This window comes from Protomyctophum bolini (genome assembly GCF_963924005.1).
Source record: "Protomyctophum bolini genome assembly, chromosome: 2".
Classification (NCBI taxonomy): domain Eukaryota; kingdom Metazoa; phylum Chordata; class Actinopteri; order Myctophiformes; family Myctophidae; genus Protomyctophum; species Protomyctophum bolini.
Genome location: NC_137863.1, coordinates 30,113,070 through 30,125,840, shown reverse-complemented (window position 1 = coordinate 30,125,840; position 12,771 = coordinate 30,113,070). Strand labels below are relative to the sequence as shown.

The 12,771-nt window shown below is 42.8% G+C and overlaps 1 protein-coding gene across 1 annotated transcript in view; it reads right to left on the bottom strand.

The window, feature by feature from the left end:
• The window catches only part of ptprt (protein tyrosine phosphatase receptor type T), a gene marked incomplete at its 3' end in the record, with an annotated part of 169,603 nt that overhangs the window by 135,135 nt on the left and 21,697 nt on the right, over positions 1-12,771 (bottom strand). The window lies entirely within an intron of this gene.

The following is a 12,771-nucleotide window of genomic DNA, read 5'->3' as shown; positions in this document are numbered from 1 at the left end:
GGTCAGCTCCATATAGCTCCATATATCCATCCCTGATTATGTCACATGATGTCACGAGACATGGGCACCATATATGGTGCCCGACACTGTCGACACACTGACGGGAAATGCACGATTCCAGAGTTAACTCCGACATTCCGTCGCAATAATAATAATATAAACATGCTAGAATTGTGTGATGAATAAATGAATAGTTGATAACAAGCAGTGATCTCGTTAAAGCTGATGAATCAAAGACGATTGCACACACCCTCGCGCACGCACGCACACACACACACACACACACACACACACACACACACACACACACACACACACACACACACACACACACACACACACACACACACACACACACACACACACACACACACACACACACACACACACACACACACACACACACACACACACACAGTGCCTGCCTATGTTTGTGTTATGAAAACAAGAATATTTTAATGTATTCTAATTAATATTCCAATTTAATCAATTATTGATACCTGACCCATAGCAATACAACACACGCACGCACACACGCACTCTCTCTCTCTCTCTCACACACACACACACACACACACACACACACACACAGTTCCCATTCTTGCTCATTAGACTAGATAGATTTGTTATTCTGAAGAGAAATCCAAATCAATATTCATGATCTGATAGATTCAAATATTAATAAACAGCATCTATTTACCCACCCATCCATCCATCCACCCACCCAGCCACCCATCCATCCATCCATCCATCCATCCTCTCTGCCAGTCATACACCGTTGTACTGAAGAAATATAACACTCTATAAGTCATACACCGTTGTACTGGAGAAATATAGCACTCTATAAGTCATACACCGTTGTACTGGAGAAATATAGCACTCCATCAGTCATACACCGTTGTACTGTATGGAGAAATATAGCACTCTATCAGTAATCCACCGTTGTACTGAAGAAATATAGCACTCTTATCAGCCATACACCGTTGTACTGAAGAAATATAGCACTCTATCAGTCATACACCGTTGTACTGAAGAAATATAGCACTCTATCAGTCATACACCGTTGTACTCTATGGAGAAATATAGCAATCTATCAGTCATACACTGTTGTACTGAAGAAATATAGCTCTCTATCAGTCATAAACCGTTGTACTGAAGAAATATAGCAGGCATGTGTCAATATAGCGTCACTGTACCAGTGGAACCACATTTTAAACATTGACTGTTCAAAAATAGCAGATGTAAGACTGGTATCCAAAACGAACAGCACATACTGGTGTGTCCTCTAAGCTCACACAAGACATCAGAGTGAAATATGGACACGGGTGTACTGATTTGAGCTCACTGTTGGTGGTCACTAACAGAGGAACCTTGCGTACAGTATGCTACATGCCTGCATGGCTGTTACTTTTGGAGCAATAGAAAGCTCCTGTCGTATATATGAGTAAAGGGATTTTGTGTTGTGTATTGTATATTTTAATGTATTGTACCTTTTTTAAGTTTTTGATTCATGGGTTTTCGATTATTGTTTGGACCCAATGTTTTATACATTTGTGTCAATAAAGTAACTAACTAACTAACTAACTAACTGCGAGCTTGCATCGCGATTTCAAAGTCTGTTTGGACATTAAATGTCCGATTCTGACCGAGGAAGAGTCAGATTTTGTCATGTGAAAGCAGGAAATCATTGGTTATTGGTTGTTCAGTTTGACCCACCAGTTTTGGAGATATAATAATAATAATAATAATAATAATACTGTATTTGTATAGCACCTTTCATGACATGAAATGCAGCTCAAAGTGCTTTACAGAGCAATGGAGAAAAAAGAAAAGAAAAGCATAAACATTAAAAAACAAGCAATATTGCAATACAGTGAGGACATGAATAACAAAAAATAAAAGGTCAATTAAAAGCAAGGGTGTAGAAGTGGGTCTTGAGCTGTGCTTATAGAGTAATGTCTTGCAGGGAAACAGCGAGTTGAGAAAACAGGCTTGAAAAGTTCACATCTGTGGACATTACACCTAGGTAGCTACATGTTTAAGCATTTATTTCAATATTTAAATCTGATTTCAGCTCTGACATTTATTTCAGACATGAACAGTTAGTCTTACCACCATGACTGTCTCTGTATCAAAAAGAGTCAAATGCATGTTATTAATGTGGGGGTGGTCCTTGACATGAGCAGTGTGGTCATGTGACTCAGACATTGTTATTATCATCCAAAGTCTGCCTCTGATTGGCCAACGTGTGTACCTCCAGGCTCTAATCAAGAGCCTTCAGAAGCTCTGCGGCATCAGCCAATCGTAACGCAAGCTGACAGAGTCACACTCCAATCACATACTCCCTGAGGTGGCGGGGCATAAATGCTCATTTGCACTGTGTGTGTGTGTGTGTGTGTGTGTGTGTGTGTGTGTGTGTGTGTGTGTGTGTGTGTGTGTGTGTGTGTGTGTGTGTGTGTGTGACATGTGTGTGTGTGTGTGTGTGTGTGTGTGTGTGTGTGTGTGTGTGTGTGTGTGTGTGTGTAGGCTCAATATGTCAGTTTAACACATTCAGTAGATCCCGTGATCTTTTGTGACCAAATGTAATAAGTATTGATATGTTTAGGTAGATAAGACATTGGAGTCCTTCTCCCATCACTGCCTATGTTCACTGTGTGAAACACTAAGTATATGAATGAGGCATGTCTCTCTAATATAGCGCCTTTATCCAAGGCGCTTTAAATAGATTGTGCATTACATTCACACATACATTCATACACCTTTACATAGATTGTGCATTACATTCACCCATTCACACACACATTCATACACCTTTACATAGATTGTGCATTACATTCACCCATCCACATACACATTCATACACCACATAGATTGTGCATTACATTCACCCTTTCTTCACACACACATTCATACACCGATGGCGGTGGAAACCATGCAAGGCACCAACCAGCACATCAGGAGCAATTAGGGGTTCAGTGTCTTGCTCAAGGACGCTTCGACACTAACTCTGGGGGAGCCCGGGTTCGAACTGGCAACCTTGCGGTTACCATCCGGCCCTGATCCACCGCCACCCCCATCCATAAAACCAGAAAGTCTGCTTATCACATTCTACTATACTTCTGGTCCTCACATAGTAGTAATACAAGCACACACACAAACACACACGTAAAGGTCTTAATAGTTAAGTTGTATTAAATCCACTGTCAGAAAGGCACAAATACGCCTTGCGTCCTAAACACTCATATTAAGTAATTTACTAACATATGTCTCTCTCTCACTCACACACACACACACACACACACACACACACACACACAGACACACCCCAGGCGGTCACATTGTTAGACACTAATGCTTTTACTGTCGCTCCAGTTCACAGCGCATAACAACATGTTCAACATGTCCATGCAGTGGAGCTTAGACTGTTCTTATTTTAAATGATATTAATTTGATCGCGGACCCCCATGGGAAGATAGTATTGTGCCAGGGACCCCCATACACGAGTTGTGTCGTTAACATGTTTAAAAATATATTACAATCATTTCACTTTCAAGGTTTTCTACATGACGCATTGTGAGCTTGTAGATCTGCTATTTTCACATAGCTGATGTAAAGTGGTAAAATGTAACTCATGCAAGTCGATTATTTTGTTTGTTTGTTTTTTTTTACAGATCTGCCCACTGGTTTCTCTTGCAAAAATCTGGCAACACTGCTGATTTTTAACACTTCTTTTGCTGGGGAATTTTTCATAATAACGGCGCTAGCTAAGTGCCAACCAAGTAGCCTCGGAAACCCAGACGTTTAAAAATAAAAAAGGTCTGAGGCCGAGTCTACTTCAATACGGCATACAGTAGCGCAAACATCGATCACTCTGCTGATTTCTGATCGTCTGCACCTTTGTTATATTGACGTACACACACACACTCCTCCCTCACTGTCGCTCTAATCAATTAGTCTCATGTCACACAGCTGCGTCTAGATTCTCCCGGCCGATCCTGCCAGAGGCTGCCTATGCCATATAGAAAGCATAGGTGGACCCGAGGCTAAGTGCCAAGCAGAAAGCATAGGTGGACCCGAGGCTAAGTGAGCAGATGAGGCAGATTTGACTCTGAAAAGCCATTCATTCCCATTACCCCCCTGAAACTGGGAAGCATGATCTTCCGTTCTTACATCGCGCTGTCACATCAAGTGTTTATATTCCAAACGAGATGATTGGTTAAAGTCAGAAATGAGGACAGACAATTGCCGTTGTAGCGTGACGTTGGGAGGAGGTGAATTGGCAATAATACAATTTAAGGCTGAGCAATGAAGAGAGGACATGCCCCCCCCCCCAGACCGGTTTCTCCTGAGTGAGCATAGTTGGGAGAAACACACCAGCAACATTAGGGGGAGGGTGACATCCCTCCATGACAATAACTCAATGAAATTTCCAACACCACATTTCCACAGCGACTCCAGCCAGGAAAAGGGGTTTGTGAGAAGACACAGGCCTGATTAGAGAGATGAGAAACAACGGTTTGTCACGCAATGTTTGTGTGACCACACAGTGACTTTTTGACCAAACGCTGACCCCCAAAGGAAGAGACTCTCTGACGCCGCGTTTGCACCACGCACGAACAGTCAAGGCGCAAACAGACACGCACGCCAGCTTCTCATTGTTATGGACATACGCTGACACATCACGCACTACTGATAAATGCATATTATTCAACAGGCAAGTGTTAGATCATTTATGTCTTATCTGTTTACAAACTAATGCCCAGTGGTCAATGTCCCATATCCTCCTGAACTTTGGTCCATGCCATATAGGTCATTCATATTGTCACCTTACTCTTCAGTCTTCATATCATCTTATCATCTTATCATCATTAATGTCATGTCACCATCCACGTGCCTAATCAGCTCAGCCCTATATTATCCTTTATATTATTTTATCATTTTTATATTATGGGTTTCCTGATGCCATGTTCAGATTTACTGTCTATTAGGCTTTCCCCAGTCGAGTTAACTCACATACTAAGAGGTCTATTTTGATGTGAGACTACATGTACTTGACCTTGGCCTAGTGAGAAAAGAGATAGCTGCAGCTCACTGGGAGTCAGGGAGTGTTTTTCCGGTCTGCTCTTGTGATCTCCAACACTCTGACCGAGCGGTCTGCTCTTGTGATCTCCAACACTCTGACCGAGCGGTCTGCTCTTGTGATCTCCAACACTCTGACCGAGCGGTCTGCTCTTGTGATCTCCAACGCTCTGACCGAGCAGTCTGCTCTTGTGATCTCCAACGCTCTGACCGAGCGGTCTGCTCTTGTGATCTCCAACACTCTGACCGAGCGGTCTGCTCTTGTGATCTCCAACACTCTGACCGAGCGGTCTGCTCTTGTGATCTCCAACGCTCTGACCGAGCGGTCTGCTCTTGTGATCTCCAACGCTCTGACCGAGCGGTCTGCTCTTGTGATCTCCAACACTCTGACCGAGCGGTCTGCTCTTGTGATCTCCAACACTCTGACCGAGCGGTCTGCTCTTGTGATCTCCAACACTCTGACCGAGCGGTCTGCTCTTGTGATCTCCAACACTCTGACCGAGCGGTCTGCTCTTGTGATCTCCAGCGTTTGCTGAACGGAGGATGGCTGCCTAACCCAACGGCGGCCGGCCTGCGCCTGTACCCCGGACGACGGCTGCCTAACATCAACCAAACGGCGACCGGTCGGCTCTTAGAAAACCCTAGGACTTTGAGAGCGCTCCTTGTTTAACCAGGTTAATGTGGGTTTTCATCTGAGACCAGTGGCTCCTTGTTTTACCAGGTTAATGTGGGTTTTCATCTGAGACCAGTGATCCACTTTCTATACTTTAACTTAAAAGGGAAAGTAAAGTTATTCTCGCGCGCTGCATTTGTAACTAAGTTGAACTAACTTTACCCTGGCATGCAGAGCTTTGAGGACACTCCGTTGAGGCTTACTTACAACCAAGGTGGGTCAAAGATTGATTAAGAAACATGCGGCCCCAAAACGACATTTGTTTGATAAAGATATTAAGTGTATGTAATCTAATTATAAGGAAGAGCTCCCTTTAGGTTAGATGATAATGCAACTGGGATCTTAATCAACACAAGCCATCTAAAGCCTCAACCTCTCTCTTTGCGAGATGAATCCTCTCCTCCCTTTTCTTTCTGTTATTTCTCACTTTTATTCCAACAAGATGTTTTGATTCGAACGAAGCCATTAGTTGTATATTGTGTTTGATCAGACTTGACTCGATAACGTATTGCCCTTGGCTGTTTGCACAACTCTATGCGAACTATCAAATGACAATCACGTACAGTACCAGACAAATGTAATATCACAACGCGCATTTAATTAATTCCTTTTGGCTCATGTCCAATTGAAGTAATTTCATGACGCTGCTCGTTTCTGCTATGTGGTTTTATATAATTTGTAACCAGTTTTTTATATAATAAATATTCCATTTTGCTAGTACAATCAACACTGGTGGAAGTAATTTCTTTGATTCATTGGTGTATACTGACTTTGTACCAGTGGGGTTTTCTTATTCATCATTTAATTAAAACGTTCAACAACTCACGTCTGACAGAAGAGACGTCTTATATGATACGAGGAGAAAGCATTGTATATTCTTGATTCATTTTATTGTGAGTTAAGAATATTATATTGCAGACTAATTAATCAATCAATTAGCCCCTAATCCTACTACACCGTTCTGATCAAAACCATGGTGAGCGCCTTATAGATTTAGAGTAAAGAGACACTTTTAGTCGGGCCGTAAACAAAGTGCTCAATGCAGCACGGAACAGGTCTAGGATCGCTTTTGAATTACAGCAATCTCATTTGATATCATTAGAAAGGACCTAAAGATGTGTATACATGCCTAAGGCCCCCTGTATACGGTTAGATTAGAAAAGACGTGTATACACATCTTTAGCATAATTCGTGTAAAGGTATGGACACTGAGGTCATTTACACTGAGGTCATTTACTCCAGTAGTTCCCGTGGAACTCCCCCCCCCCTGGGGGTCTGGGGACCCCCAGGGGGGGGGGAGTTCCACGGGGTACCTATAGCTCAATTAGAGATAGTTAGGAACCAAATGGACCCTTATGGTCAGAGTTAAATTAACAGTGGTTTTACAGGATAAATTGGGGTACCAGAGAATGCCATTAAATCGGTCCGTAGCATAATGCGTGTGAAACTGTGGTGGGTCCATGAAATTAATATGTTTTCATACGTTTTCAAATGGGGGGTCCTAATAAATGTTGATTTGGGGGTCCTTGACACGAAAACGTTTGGGAACCACTTATCTATTCCATCCAGCAGATTTGTCGCACTGGGAAGCAAACTGTTTATGGCACTGGTTCCCAAACTGCAGCCAGATGTTTATGGCACTGGTTCCCAAACTGCAGCCAGATGTTTATGGCACTGGTTCCCAAACTGCAGCCAGATGTTTATGGCACTGGTTCCCAAACTGCAGCCGGGATGTTTATGACATTGGTTCCCAAACTGCAGCCGGATGTTTATGGCACTGGTTCCCAAACTGCAGCCGGATGTTTATGACACTGGTTCCCAAACTGCAGCCGGATGTTTATGACACTGGTTCCAAAACTTGTTCATGTCAAGGACCCCCAAATTGACACTAATTAGCCCGCAGACCCCCATTTGAAAATATATGCCAGGGACCCCCATAAGAGCAGATTTTTTTACGGCTCTAGCTGTGATTCTCAACCATTGCCTGTCTGTCTGCCTGCATGTCTACTTGTCTGCCTGCATGCCTGCCTGTCTGTCTGCCCGTCTGTCTGCATGTCTGCCTGTCTGTCTGTCTCTCTCCTCAGTTACACTGTGTTAATTATTGAGTTGTTGGCTAATCAATGATCATTTATAATTCACTGAGAAGACGAGAAAATATACCAAGTTTAGACTGAGAGAGAGAGAGAGCGAGAGGGAGGAGGGAGGGAAAGAGAGAGAGAGAGAGAGAGAGAGAGAGAGAGAGAGGGAGAGAGAGAGGCAGACAAACAGACAGTGATTGGTCCAGATAGTGCATGGAAGAGACAGAGTGATGTTGTTTCATCAACTCTTCATCACCATCTATCAACACGCTGACCCTCATCTCTCTCTCTCTCTCTCTCTATCACACGCACGTACGCACACAATAGTCAAGACAGATTCAGAGCTCTGCAGCTGAATGTGTCGGCAGCTCCCGTTACAACGGTGTAGAGGTTGTTGTCAATAGGAATGAAAAGGAGAGGGGGAAGCCCTGGGTGGCAAATACAAAGATTTTTGTATTACTTTTTTTGTTGATTGGGTTCCAGATTGGTCGCCCTATAAAAGCTGTAGCCCAGGGTGACGTCGCATGTTGACCAAACTATATGCCCATCCCTCTCCCGAATACTAACCCTAACAGAAACCATGCCTATAAACCTAACCTGAATTACTTGCGCAAGAAGAGCACGCAAGTATCGTGTCCTTGGTGGTCCCTAATTGGCTGTTGATGGTGACGTAATTAAGATATGTTTCAACATTGGGTGGGTAAAAGGTACTGCGATATCCACCGGCCAATAAGATGTAACAGTATGTATGTTGGTGTTGTCCGAACAATAAGGGTCATGTATGGCCATGTATGTACAGTATGGCCTATAGTGTGCAAGGCGCAAGTTGGCACCTCGACAGAGTGCATTTCTAGTTATAAATGTAATCTCACAAACACATATTTTAAAACAGCAATTCACACAGAGCTTTTTTTTCAAATGCATTCCTAAGCCAATAATGTGATGAGCGGCAGAGTCAGGAGTCTAAATGTGCTCCATGCACACAGAATAACTCTCCCTACTTGTTGTTTCGGATGAATTAAGGCTCTGTTCCATTTCTCAAACTTTTATATATTTTTAATTTCAAGGACCCCATAACTCTGAGAGTGAACAAATTGGTGCAATGGTTACGCCCTGGCGTGCACAGCCATTTAGAGGAGCAGGTGCTCAGGTGAAAAAAGGGCACCTTGTTCAGCATGTGGAACCGGCCAGGTTGCCTTAATAGTGTGAGATTTATAGATTGTGGGGCCTAAATAATATATTAGAAGCTTTTTTATCAAGAATTGATCAATGTCACCATGGTCCACATACTGTACAGTGTACACTGTAAAATAATAATAATCAAAAGGGCACATTGCTATCCAGAGGGAAAAGGGCAGGGGGTGCTCTATAGCACCCCATAGTGTCTATCTGTGCACGCCACTGCGTCCCTGGTTCTGGTGATCGGTACTGAATGCGTGAGGACTGAGTTTTTCCAATTAGTTTTTTCATGTATTTTATTTAACAAAAAAACAATTCATTAATTAAATACAAAAATTGAAAAAAACAGCTACCTCATGCATTATAAGGACAACAGCTGTCGTATTTTCGACAGCTAGAGTGTGACTCTAGCGTACAGCCAAGCGGTGCGCTTAGGATCTCTCCTAACATTTGGGTAGTTTTTATTTGTTGACAACATTTTCAGTGTATTTATTAGAGATGTCCCGATAACTGTATGGGTATCGGCCCTTATTTGACATATCGGGTCATATCGGTATCTGTGAATATGCCAGTCTAACCACCGATCCGACACAGGGGTAAGGGGTTGACACTATGGCAGGTAAATACAATGTTGGGACATGTGGAGTTTGCTTTGGAGTTGCCCAAACTGCAAGTGCACATTTGAATGAGGAGTCTGCTATAAACACAACACGAGATATATAGCTAGATAGCTATAAACACAACACGAGATATATATAGCTAGATAGCTATAAACACAACACAAGATATATATAGCTAGATAGCTATAAACACAACACGAGATATATATAGCTAGATAGCTATAAACACAACACGAGATTGTGACAAAAGCACATTATAATGTCATTCTACTTTGGTTTTCTGTACAAAAAGAGAAATGTGGAACTGGTTGTGAGAATATTATTATTTCTTTCCTATTCATATGTGCAAGGTAACGGGTCTGGTACAGGGGTGATTGACGGGTGTCAGTCACTATAGTTGATGTAACCACTCAAGGTTACTAGTAGAGGAAGTGACACACGGGGAAGGGGGAATCTAGAAAAAAACAGAGTGCAGGCCTGCACGGAGGAGGAGACGAGCTCCAGGCGCCAGATAGCGTTTTACGTTGGGACCGCTATTAGCGTGCATAACTGCATATCTGCAGCCAAAGTAATTCAAGAACAGTCGGGCCCATTGTATAGGGCTTCACGTATGCCACTGCCGTCTGGGATCAGCGTTGGAATGGAGGGATACCTGCCGGTGTTTGGAGGCTAACGAAGCTGCTGCTACCGGAGAGACTATTCCATTGTTCTTTGAGGATTATAAATACTAAGGGGTACCCCGAAACGTTTTCGTGTTTCCGTTTCTGAGTGGAGGAACTTTTCATTGAGTTGGACTAAACAGTTATAGACTCTCACATGCGCGCGCCTTGTTTGAAGAGGACGGACGCAGACTTTATTCTTTGCTGACTTTTGGGGGGCTTGGGAAATAATTATTGGTGGTTGGTTTAAGTTTTTTTTTGTGCCTGTTTATTTTATTTAGTAGTGTACTGTCTACTTTAGATTTTGTCAATTGCTATATCTGAGCATCTCTATATAAATAATTCAGAGAACAACCCTACAATCCTGCTGATTTATTCCTTAGTAATAATTTTGCCTTGCATAGCAAAGGGCGATTGTTACAAGATATATAGCTAGATAGCTATAAACACAACACGAGATCACAACACTGGTACCGGTATCGGTATCTGCCAACACAGACATTGTGGTATCGGGATCAGGAAGGGAAAAGGTGTATCGTAAATTGGGACATCCCTAGTATTAAAGTATAGTTTCAGTCAATCATCGCTTTGTTTTTATTTTAGTTAGTTAGTTCGTTTTTGTCAGTGAAGAAAGGTAGCCGACCAACATCTTTCGCCATAGTTTTAGTCGACAAAATGGACACTGGATGCAGCTTCCATCTAAGTGCTTAAATACATGGATTTAATGTTTTCTCTGTGTGTGTGTGTGTGTGTGTGTGTGTGTGTGTGTTGGTGGGGGGGGGGGGGGGGGGAGAGAGAGAGAGAGAGAGAGAGAGAGAGAGAGAGAGAGAGAGAGAGAGAGAGAGGGAGAGAGAGAGCCCGTGCACCTGAGGTCAAATTGTGAAACCAGGTCATGGTTTGAATCAAGGACACCGGCAAACCCATGGCACCTGTGTGTGTGTGTGTGTGTGTGCGTGTGCGTGTGCGTGTGCGTGTGTGTGTGTGTGTGTGTGCGTGCGTGCGTGCGTGAGCGTGCATGTGTGTATTTATAGGTTCAGACAGGTGCATACCCCCCTCTTCACCATTGTCCTGATTTACTGTTTATTTGTGCGCACCCGTACGTGTGTGTGTGTGTGTGTGTGTGTGTGTGTGTGTGTGTGTGTGTGTATGTGTGTGTTCACACTGTCTTCAAAACCATAGTGTTTATTAGATGTTGAAGTGTCAGTGACTTTTTGACCTTCACACAGATTAAAAAGATTTTTTCTTATGTATTTACATATTTTACGTGAGCCTGCCTTTAAAACCAGTGTTGCCATGTCTGTGTATTATAAGCCTTTAAAACCAGTGTTGTCATGTATGCGTATTTATTTTTCTTTGTTCTTGGCTGAGCTTGTTAATTTGCCCTTGCTAATCACTCTTTGTTTAACCCATTCCTGACTTTCCGGTCTCAAACGGGTGCAGTACTTAGTTTAGACAGTTTTTGGTTTAGACAAGTCATTGGTTAGACCAGTCATTAGTCCTACAACTACAACCTATCTCAAACCCTCACCCTAAACCTAACCTCCCACGGGGCAGCACACCTAAACCTATAACCTTAACCCATGTCTAACCAATGACTAGTCTAAACTAAGTATGCACCCCGTCTCAAACATTTTCACGTCAAGGACCGCCAGAATTAGCTGTCTTTGGTTGCATTTGTACACTCTCTGAGTTAAATTAACTTTTATTTTACAATATAAGTGGGGGGTCCCAGGGATAGAAATGCCATTAAATGGGGGCCCGTAGCCTAATTCAGGTCAAACCTGGGGTCCACACACACAATAAACAATTCAAAAGGTTGAGAATCACAGCTGTTGACCCCCATCTGAATATATGTTGTTCCATCTACAAGCTCGTAGCGCAGCAGTTTGTAGATGAGCTTGTAGATCTGCTATTTTTCAATAGCTAAAGTATAACATAATGTTTTAAAATACCAAACAGGGGTTCCCGTCCTGAATGGGATAAGAAGATAAATGTGTTGTTAAAATGTTTTTAAAATATTCAAAATATTTGTCAGTTTGGTTACCGTGCGGTTGCCGGTTACCAGACCTTTTAGGGCAGTGGTTCCCAAGGGGTCCTTGAGGGAGTTCCAGGGGGTCCCCAGTTAAATGATAGTTAGGAACTAAATGGACCCCATATGGGTCTGTAACTCAGAGAGTGTGCAAATAGAACCAAATGGACCCGTTAGGGTTCATTTGGTTCCATTTGTACACGCTCAGAGTTAAATTAACTTTGATTTTACAATATAAGTTGGGGGTCCCAGAGATAGAAATGCCATTAAATGGGGGTCCGTAGACTAATGCATGTAAAAGGGGGTCCTTGAAATTCAAAAGGTTGAGTATGGCTGCTGTAGAGCCGTAAAAGTCTTCTCTTATGGGGGTCCCTGACATGTCTTTTCAAATGGGGGGTCCGCGGGATAATGAGTGTCCATGTGGGGGTCCTTGACATGAAAAAGTTTGAGAACC